Consider the following 8,985-nt stretch of genomic DNA (forward strand, 5'->3'; position numbering starts at 1 on the left):
CACAAATATAAAAATTACTTAAGTTATCTGTAGATATAACATACAAAAAATATGTTCAAATAAAGTTATAAGCAACAATTAACAAGTCTGCATTGCCTTGCCATATGATGTTGCATCTTTAAGATAGCACAAGAAAGAAAACAATTAATAGTAGCTTAATATTTATGTAATATTTATATCTTTGTATTTAGCACCAAGCCTCTGAACTAATAATATTCAAACATAAAACTGTTTTCGCACCAGTAGCTTCCCTGGAGATGACTGGTTCTCCCTGGTTTTCCCTTTTTCGTCAGTTCTGTTCCAGATCCTTGCACCTCAGTTTTCTTAGCATGAGCTAACTGCACGTTTTCTGTGTTGCTGCTGCAGAGGAGAACCTTAGAGAGTCAGCTTCCTATTTCAAAATAAGGGTCCGTTTTCCAACTTCAAAATAAAACAAGCTGTCATGTAGAAGCTAACAGCACAAATACTGTGTTAAGCAAGAAGACAACAGCAGTTCCCTTATCTGCTGCAAGTGCAGAGACAACTGGACAACAGCGAGACGAGTTACGTCATCTAGTTCCATATCCTATATTTTGTGAGCTGATACGGGTACAGAAGGTGGCTTGCTCTGCCTTGATCATAGAGCAATGGTCAGGTTTTTGGAGTGGACAAAAGAGCCCAAGTAACAGGACAGGTTTTGGACGGTGAGCCAAAGGACCCAGGGACAAAGGTAAACACAAACACTTTCCCGCACAGAAGATATCTCATTTTGACAAAGCCGGGTGCACCTCCAACAATCTCAGTCATACAAGGGCCCAACAAACAATAATTTTTTTTTTGTATGTGTGTGGGCACACCAATTTTATCTATTTATTTCTTTTATTTTGGGGGTTAATTTTATTATTTCCTCTTGTTGGCCACTGGCTCATGTTCTTTAGAGAATACATAAGTTGCTATTCAAGCGTTAACCCTGTATTGCTCATCATGTTGCTAAACTGTTTGGTTCCCAAATCTAATCTAAAATTTGGGATTGCTAGCCCTTATTCCTGTTAACACACTGCACTACAATTACACTGTAATGCTCTTTAACAATGCTAAACTGGTTACACTTTTTGCCAAAGCAACTAAGTTCTGAAAGAGAATAAGACAAGTAAGAAATCAAACAGTAGAGGACATCATAAATAAAAGTGACTGCTGTGAGTCCAGTTGTATGCAGGTCTTGCCATGTGGGGCTGGAGGAAGTGCAATTTTTTTTTTTTTGTCCCCCTTCCCTCCCTACAATGGTCGCTTTGTTAAAATATGTGAAACGATTCATCCCACATCATCTTGGGCAAAGCTTGTTCAGCGCTGAATTGTCACAAAGAGATGGACAAATCTTTCCAATTCAGTCTGATGAGTGCATAAGTTAAACTATATGCAGAAGTGCTTCTTGAACCGCTGAATCTTTAGCTTGCTCTAAAAACTAGATCAGAATTCTGCAGAGTGGACAGAGTTCGGCAGGTCGTTCCACCATCATGGAACAACAAAGGAAATGAGTCTGGCTGGTGAGTTCCACGTAGTCATGGTAACGCTAGATGTCTTCCACTGGTAGAGCGTAACTGTGGAGAGGGAGTGTAGCTCAGGATGAAGGAGTGAAGGTAGACAGGAGCCGTTATGTAGACAGGTAGACTCACTTGCCTGCAGTAATCGATGTGTGAGATGACCAGAACCTGAACCAGAAGCTGAGTCGTGTGTTCTGTCAGGTACGTCTGATTCTCTTGATGTTGTAGAGAGCATATCGGCAGGTACGGGCAACCGAGGCAACATGGACCTTAAAGGTCAGCTGGTCATCCACCATGACACCCAGATTCCAGGCAGCAGATGTAGGAACAAGTGTGACAGAGAGGAGCTTCACAGGTATCTGCGGAGGTAAGGAAGGATTGGCTGGACAGACAATGAGCTCTGTCTTGGACAGATTGAGCTGAAGGTGGCGATCCTTCATCCATGCAGAGATATCAGCAAGGCAAGCTGATATTCACATTGAGACGGTTGTGTCATCCGGAGGAAAGGAGAGGAAAAACTGAGTGTCATCAGCATAACAGTGATAGGAGAAGCTATGAGAACTTATGATTGCACCAAGTGAGGAGGTGTATAGTGAGAAGAGAAGAGGGCCGAGCACCGACCCTTGAGGCACCCCTGTTTTCAACTCGTGATCTGGACACTTCTCCTCACCAGGATACCCTGAAGGATCTTCCTGAGAGGTAGGACGAGAACCAGGAGAGGACAGATCCAGAGATGCCGAGCTCAGAGAGTGGAGAGGAGAATCTGATGGTTCACTGTGTCAAAAGCAGCAGACAGGTCCAGCAGGACCAGGACTGAGGACAGACCAGTGGATCTGGTCCAGCAGGACCAGGACTGAGGATTGACCGGTGGATCTGGTCCAGCAGGACCAGGACTGACCAGTGGATCTGGCAAGTCGGAGGGAATCGGTAATAGACAGGAGAGCAGTTTCAGTGGAATGGCCTCGCCTAAAGCCAGACTGATGTGGATCTAACAGGTTTTCATCATGGAGGAATTGTGAGATTTGGCTGAAGACTGAACACTCTAGTAGTTTCGATAAGAAAGGCACCAGTGGGACCAGCCGGTAGTTTCCAACCTGGACTGGGTTGAGTGTGGGTTTCTTCAGCAGCGGGGTGACCCGAGCTTGCTGGAAGACAGAGGGAAAGACCCCAGATTCAAGAGAGGAGATGATAATATGAGTTACTGCAGTTTTGATCGTAGGAGAAATGCTCTGCAGGATATCTGTAGGGACCCGATCAAGTGCACAGGTAGTTGGTTTAGAGTTCTGTAGAAGCTTTAGGACTTCATTCTCATTCAGAGTGCGGAAGGAGCAAAATGAAGCACCACTAGCTGGATGTGGTGGACTGAGCTGGTCAGGCTCAGAGAAGTGATTACTGATGGTAGCAACCTTTTTGGTAAAAAAGGATGCAAACATTTCTGCGGTCAGCATGGCGGGAGGCTGAGCAGCTGCTGGGGAGAGAAGAGAGTTGAATGCCATGAATAGCTGTCGTGCGTTAGGAGCATTGCGGATCTTGTTCTGATAGAAGTCTATCTTGGCTGCCTTTAGGCTGGATGTGAAGAGTGAGAGCTGAAGTCGGTACTCTGACAAGTCAGTGAGTTTATTGGATTTGCACCACTTTCTTTCTGCTGGCCTGAGACCTGCTCTGTGACGTCTTAGAACCTCAGTGAACCATGGACTGGAAGGATTTAGTCTGGCTGGTTTAGACAGCAGAGGACAGAGTTTGTCCAGAGAGGAGCAAAGTGTTTCTGGAGCCTCATTAACCGACAGGAAGGAGAAGTCTGACTCGGAGGGGAGGGTAGGGTTAACCTCGTCAGACAGCTGTGCAGGACTGAGAGATCTCAGGTTTCTGCGGTAGGAAACCGTCCTCAGAGCCTCTTTAGCGCCATGAGAGAGAAGGGCTGAGAATTTGACCAGGAAGTGGTCTGAAAGGTGCAGCGGAGTGACAGACAGATCAACTGTGGACCAGTTTCTGGTCAGTACCAAGTCAAGAGCATTGCCGGCTTTGTGTGTTGGAGGAGTCAGGACCAGTCTGAGACTGAAGGAGGTGATGAGGTTCAAAAAGTCATTGGCCTGAGTTTTGCCAGTGTGAATATTTAGGTCTCCATGACAACCAGCAGTGTGCCATCATCAGGTATGTCAGAGAGTAACACGTCCATCTCAGAGATAAAGTGGTTCATATTGCCTCCTGGAGAGAGGTAAAGCTCCATGTTTTAGGAAGCAGGGTGCCCGTTCCACCTCCTCGTCCAGCAGAGCGAGGTGTCTGGGTGAAATCTGCGTTGAGGGAGAGGACAGCTGGAGTCGCTGTGTTTTCTGGACGGATCCAGGTCTCAGTCAGGACCAGGACCTGAACGTCTGAGACTGATATCAGTGAACTGATGAATTCTGTTTTGTTTACTACGGACTGACAGTTCCAGAGACAGGAGGTGACAGAGGATGTGGACAGTGTGGGAGACGGTGGTCCAGAGAGGTTTAGAGGACTGCCTTGTCTGTGGGACACACGCCTTGGTCTGTCCCCATGTCGGACGGGGATGGGTTGGAGACACATGGTAATGTGAGCTTAGCTGCGGCTGCTCGTGTCTTTGCTCAGTGGACTCGCACAGGTAGACTCGCAGGTCTTTACCCTTTGGTGGTCTGAACCCGACATGGGCTGACACAGTGGCTGACGCAACAGCGCTCCTGGGCTGCTTACGTACCCGAGGCTGACCCAGCTGGGTCCACTCAGCTTGATTTCGCAGCCGGATGAAACAGCCTCTTTCTGCTCCCCCAGCAGTTGAACAGAGAGTGTGACCCACGTCACGGACTCTGCTGTTGTTGATCTCAGAGAAAACGTGGTAACGACAGCCCGGCACCAAACAAAGACCCGAAACCAAGACAGAAACTCTAGCAGTAACTCTCCTAGCTGACTGAACCACTACGCTTAAAATCAGTGCTTGTTATAAATAACAATAAAATAATTATAATGAAAAAATTGCGGTTAAACAAAAATATTTCACAGTATTATTATGTAAACAAAGAAACAAGGCCTCAATTGAACTAATTTTTAAACATTTGAAAAAACATAACCACAACAACTCTACATTAGAATCTGCACTAGTTTCTGCAATCTTATTCGTGATTTTGTCACAGTCAGTGGACATGAGATTTTCTTTTTCTGTGGACATGAGCATCAAAGCCTCCGAGTGCTCCTGACTGAGCGTGCTCCGTAGCCTACGGAGACGCTTCTCTCGCATGCAACTTGGGACAATGTAAGGGTTAACAGAAATTTGTATGGCAGCCCAATAACTGGGTAGGCATCTGTGAAGAGGTTGTATTGTGTCAGTATATGGTGAACACATATAACACACATATGAACACCTGAGCCCTCATGGCCTTCCTGGGCCGTCTCAGTACCTGTCCTGACAGTAAAATCCTCCAGAGGGGACTTTCTGAGCCGATGCCTCTGGGATGCTAGACTGGTCAGGTCTGTTTGGAAAGCACTCACAGTGGCTCTCTCATCAAACCTAAGCAGACTTTTGCTTATTTCTTTAAGTGCTGAGCTGGTGAGTCCATTAAGCCTTATCTCTAAAATGTTTTTAGGATCAAGGCAAGAAAATCTGAGAAAAGTTTGGCCTTTGCTGCAAACCTCAAATGTATGCTACTTGCCACAGTGTCCAGAACGATATTATGGACATTCACCTGAAAAGCAGCCTCAGGTGAGGCTACTGGAATATCCTCTAAAAGCTCTCCTGGCATCCTTTTCTTTTTTCTCAGCCCCCTCTCTGGAAGTACAGCCTGTACCACAAGCTCACAACTTTCCACCTCCTGAAGCTTTTCATTAGCCCAATTAACAAACACGTCAGCTGCTATTTTCACTGCCTCAAAGTCTCTGACACATTGTTTAGGGTTCTGCTCAGTCCCCTCGACAAGCCTCTGAGCTGACAAAATGTACATACCTTGGGTCTGCAAGTATTTAGAGAGGGGTGAGGTGTGTTGAAAAATGCGTAGAAAGATTTGAGCAGTTAGAACCGTCTCAAATTTTAGAAGAATTTCATTGAAGCCCTTGCTTTTGCCCTTTCTGTTGGCTTCATACCCCCATCTGACATAACTGTGTTTAGGGTCAACAGCAAGTCAACATACAGTGCATCATCGTGTGGATTACCAAAACACCCAAAGACTTTACGAAGGGCCTGATCCTTAGCCCACCACCTGGTTTCCCCTATTGGAATCAGTCTCCTGTGACGCCTGTCCTCAGAGGTCTCTTCCCACACTTCCATACGCTTATGTGACTCTCTCAGAAAAACTGCTACATCATTAAGCAATGAAAAGAGGGATGCATTTTCAACAACACTGCTTGTTGTGTCTGCCAGCACTAGATTTAAAATATGTGCATAACACCAAACATGAATCTGTGCAGGAGACTGCTGGAAAAGAAAAGCCCTGATAGGGCCCTTGCATGTTAGCTGCACCATCAGTGGAGTTACCTATACATCTGCCAATGTCAATATGAAGCTTTTGCAGGGTCTGTTTTAACAGCTCAAGTAAATGCTTGCCTGTGGATTTTTCACAGTTTATCACACCAACCAAACGCTCATGAACGGAATCTGACACATACCTCACAATGATTGCACATTGGTCTGTTGAAGTTGATATCTTGAGTGGTATCGATTTGGACAGAAAACATTCCTGCCTTTCTAACCTCATCTGCAACTGAGTCCTTTATTTCCTGGCTAAGAACATCAACAACTTTACCAACAATGTCTTTTGACAAAAGAGTCACAAGTGAACCTCTTCCCTTTGCACCACTCTCATGATGCTTTTTACTTTGTTCAATACAACTGTGGATGTGCTGCTGAAGACACAGATCATACCGACTCAAAAGTAATAACTAAGAAGTTGCCATGATTGATGTCAGTATTTTCAAGAGTATATGCAGCTTCTTCTTTGTCTCCTGTAACTAAGCCCACACTTGCCTAGGACTTTTATCACATTAATAATTCGTTCCATCACCTGACGCCTCTTTTTAACCTGCTCACGGTTTAAAGACATTTGTTTGCCAGCAAGAAGGCTTTTTACATCTGCTTTTTTTAGCCATCATGAAGTAGGAATTGGCACTCTCTCTATGGGTCTTACTTTTCTCATGCTCTCCTATTCTCTGGTGAACATGCTTCCATGTTTTCATGCCTTGTTTCACAAATGGACCATTTGAAATCCTGGGCTGCTTCTTGTCCCTGTGGAAAACCCTGGGCTGCTTCTTGTCCCTGTGGAAAACCCTGGGCTGCTTCTTGTCCCAGTGGAAAACCCTGGGCTGCTTCTTGTCCCTGTGGAAAACCCTGGGCTGCTTCTTGTCCCTGTGGAAAACCCTGGGCTGCTTCTTGTCCCTGTGGAAAACCCTGGGCTGCTTCTTGTCCCAGTGGAAAACCCTGGGCTGCTTCTTGTCCCTGTGGAAAACCCTAGGCTGCTTCTTGTCCCAGTGGAAAACCCTGGGCTGCTTCTTGTCCCTGTGGAAAACCCTGGGCTGCTTCTTATCCCTGTGGAAAACCCTGGGCTGCTTCTTGTCCCAGTGGAAAACCCTGGGCTGCTTCTTGTCCCTGTGGAAAACCCTGGGCTGCTTCTTGTCCCTGTGGAAAACCCTGGGCTGCTTCTTGTCCCTGTGGAAAACCCTGGGCTGCTTCTTGTCCCTGTGGAAAACCCTGGGCTGCTTCTTGTCCCTGTGGAAAACCCTGGGCTGCTTCTTGTCCCTGTGGAAAACCCTGGGCTGCTTCTTGTCCCTGTGGAAAACCCTGGGCTGCTTCTTGTCCCTGTGGAAAACCCTGGGCTGCTTCTTGTCCCAGTGGAAAACCCTGGGCTGCTTCTTGTCCCTGTGGAAAACCCTGGGCTGCTTCTTGTCCCTGTGGAAAACCCTGGGCTGCTTCTTGTCCCTGTGGAAAACCCTGGGCTGCTTCTTGTCCCAGTGGAAAACCCTGGGCTGCTTCTTGTCCCAGTGGAAAACCCTGGGCTGCTTCTTGTCCCAGTGGAAAACCCTGGGCTGCTTCTTGTCCCTGTGGAAAACCCTGGGCTGCTTCTTGTCCCAGTGGAAAACCCTGGGCTGCTTCTTGTCCCTGTGGAAAACCCTGGGCTGCTTCTTGTCCCTGTGGAAAACCCTGGGCTGCTTCTTGTCCCAGTGGAAAACCCTGGGCTGCTTCTTGTCCCTGTGGAAAACCCTGGGCTGCTTCTTGTCCCAGTGGAAAACCCTGGGCTGCTTCTTGTCCCTGTGGAAAACCCTGGGCTGCTTCTTGTCCCTGTGGAAAACCCTGGGCTGCTTCTTGTCCCAGTGGAAAACCCTGGGCTGCTTCTTGTCCCTGTGGAAAACCCTGGGCTGCTTCTTGTCCCTGTGGAAAACCCTGGGCTGCTTCTTGTCCCAGTGGAAAACCCTGGGCTGCTTCTTGTCCCTGTGGAAAACCCTGGGCTGCTTCTTGTCCCTGTGGAAAACCCTGGGCTGCTTCTTGTCCCAGTGGAAAACCCTGGGCTGCTTCTTGTCCCAGTGGAAAACCCTGGGCTGCTTCTTGTCCCAGTGGAAAACCCTGGGCTGCTTCTTGTCCCTGTGGAAAACCCTGGGCTGCTCCTTGTCCCTGTGGAAAACCCTGCGCTGCTCCTTGTCCCTGTGGAAAACCCTGGGCTGCTTCTTGTCCCTGTAGAAAACCCTGGGCTGCTTCTTGTCCCTGTGGAAAACCCTGGGCTGCTTCTTGTCCCTGTGGAAAACCCTGGGCTGCTTCTTGTCCCTGTGGAAAACCCTGGGCTGCTTCTTGTCCCTGTGGAAAACCCTGGGCTGCTTCTTGTCCCTGTGGAAAACCCTGGGCTGCTTCTTGTCCCAGTGGAAAACCCTGGGCTGCTTCTTGTCCCAGTGGAAAACCCTGGGCTGCTTCTTGTCCCTGTGGAAAACCCCGCGCTGCTTCTTGTCCCTGTGGAAAACCCTGGGCTGCTTATTGTCCCAGTGGAAAACCCTGGGCTGCTTCTTGTCCCTGTGGAAAACCCTGGGCTGCTTCTTGTCCCAGTGGAAAACCCTGGGCTGCTTCTTGTCCCTGTGGAAAACCCTGGGCTGCTTCTTGTCCCAGTGGAAAACCCTGGGCTGCTTCTTGTCCCAGTGGAAAACCCTGGGCTGCTTCTTGTCCCTGTGGAAAACCCTGGGCTGCTTCTTGTCCCTGTGGAAAACCCTGGGCTGCTTCTTGTCCCAGTGGAAAACCCTGGGCTGCTTATTGTCCCAGTGGAAAACCCTGGGCTGCTTCTTGTCCCTGTGGAAAACCCTGGGCTGCTTCTTGTCCCAGTGGAAAACCCTGGGCTGCTTCTTGTCCCAGTGGAAAACCCTGGGCTGCTTCTTGTCCCTGTGGAAAACCCTGCGCTGCTTTTTGTCCCTGTGGAAAACCCTGCGCTGCTTTTTGTCCCTGTGGAAAACCCTGGGCTGCTTCTTGTCCCAGTGGAAAACCCTGCGC

This window comes from Telmatherina bonti (genome assembly GCF_933228915.1).
Source record: "Telmatherina bonti genome assembly, chromosome: 12".
NCBI lineage: Eukaryota > Metazoa > Chordata > Actinopteri > Atheriniformes > Telmatherinidae > Telmatherina > Telmatherina bonti.